This window comes from Solanum pennellii, chromosome 6 (genome assembly GCF_001406875.1).
Source record: "Solanum pennellii chromosome 6, SPENNV200".
In the NCBI taxonomy this organism is placed as follows: Eukaryota; Viridiplantae; Streptophyta; class Magnoliopsida; order Solanales; family Solanaceae; genus Solanum; species Solanum pennellii.
In genome coordinates this window covers 28676225-28678350 of record NC_028642.1, presented here as the reverse complement: position 1 = coordinate 28678350, position 2126 = coordinate 28676225, and the positions used below count along the sequence as shown (strand labels likewise).

At 30.4% G+C, this 2126-nt stretch overlaps 1 pseudogene; it reads left to right on the top strand.

Moving 5' to 3' along the window:
• The first annotated feature begins 668 nt into the window (after positions 1–668).
• The window catches only part of LOC107022897, a 3428-nt pseudogene continuing 1970 nt past the window's right edge, over positions 669–2126 (top strand).

Genomic DNA, 2126 nt, shown 5'->3' with positions numbered 1-2126 from the left:
ATTCGTTTTATACACTTCGTTTTAATACAGTTCTCTGCCCAAGTGTCTTTCTTTTTCTTGTTTTATACACTTCGTTTTATACAATTTGCTTCAACTCTATATGTGTAACAAATTATACAGTTTCTATGTTTGCTATGGAGCGCAATTATGCAAACTTTGCTATAGCATACAAATATGAATTTTTTATTTGCTACATGTGAAAGTTACCCTATACTTAAGCCATCCCTAGATTAGACATGTGGGTTATTAAAAATAGTGATTGGAAGTGAAATGTAAACCCACCAACGTGTCCATGATATTTACTTCTATTTATCCAATTTATTGGCCAACTTGAAGGATCAATATTTTGTGTAATAAACTTTAAGTTAAAGATTTTATGTAAAAAAATTACTTTACTTGTTTTAACTTATTGGGTATTTTTTCAGACTTTGAAATTCTTAAGTAATTTTTTAGATAATTTGAATTATCAATTATTTTAATTTAGTTACAGTAAATATATGATTTTTAAATATGTAAATTTTATTTCAAAAATCAATATTTAATAGGATAACGAAGATTCATACAGGGGTTAAATAGTTCCGAAAAATCCATATTTGATTTGGAATAATAATTAAGACATGTCATTATTTAGGTGTGCATATAATTAAGTGTGCCAAATTTGAAGAGACTTTTAACAATTACATCCTAAAATTATTAATCAAGTACTCATTGGAGAAGCTCCATAAAAGCAGCTGAAATTAGTAAAGGCAACATTCATTAGAAAAAAAAAAAGAATTGTTTCTTTAGTGAAAATGTACTCTTCCCTTTTTACTATAGTTTCTTTAGTTATCTTCTTCTTGTATTTCATTCTAGTTAGTAAAAACAAACAAGAAACAAGGTTGCCTCCAGGTCCATGGAGACTTCCTTTTATTGGAAGTCTACATCACTTGATTGGAAGAGGATTTTTGCATCCTACTCTTAGAAATTTAGCACAAAGGTATGGGGGTGTTATGTACTTACAAATCGGAGAAATTCCTGTTGTGATCGTCTATTGCAAAACAACTTCTAACAACTCATGATCTCGCCTTTTCTGATAGGCCACAATCCTATTTTATAATAATAAAGATATTGTATTTAGTCCATATGATAATTACTGCAAACAAATGCGTAAAATTTGTAAAGTACAACTTTTTAGTACAAAGATGGTCAAGTCCTTTAGTACGATTCGTAAAGATGAGATTTCAAGTCTCATTTCATCGATTCGTTCAACAAAGGGTTCTCCGGTTAACATGACAGAAAAAATATTTTGGTTTACCAATTCTGTCACTTGTAGTGCAGCATTTGGGAAGATGTTCAAAGATCGAGATGAGTTTATAAAATTGTTGAAGGATATATTGATATTAGCGTCAGGATTTTATGTGACTGATTTGTTTCCTTCTTGGAAATTACTTCACAAACTGAGTGGCGCGGAATCTAGATTGATGAATGTTCATAAAAAGATTGATGAAATTATGGAAGACATCTTAAAGGAGCATCTTGAAAATAAAGCAAATATAAATAAGAGAACTGGTGATCAATTTGGAGGTGAAGATCTTGTAGATGTTTTACTTAACCTTATGGAGGACGCTGAACTTGAATGTCCAATCACAAATGACCACATTAAAGCTGTGATTCTTGTAAGTTTGGGTTATTTCATCTCATAATCTTCTCCCTCTCTCCTTTATTTTTGTGGAAATTTTGCTGTTAGCCACTAAAAAGAACTTATTTAGGCGTAGTTTGCTAATTATGATTTGTACCAACATGCTAATTAGAGGGAGGATAGAGGCAAACGAGATTGTGAGAGGGAGAAGAGAGGTGAGCGAGAGTAAAGAGAGATGAATTATATTTGTATATATGTCACATAATTGCATACATGTAACTTGTATACATATGTATCTGTATATCGACGAGCGAGATTGGGAGAGGAGGCAAGACAAATTGAAAGAGGGAGGAGAGAGACGAGTGAGAGAGGGCTAAAAGTGGAAAGATACAAATTATATTTGTATATACGCCATACAATATATATATATATACATACATATATATATATATATATATACATATATATATATATACATATATATATATATATGTATGTATATATGTAT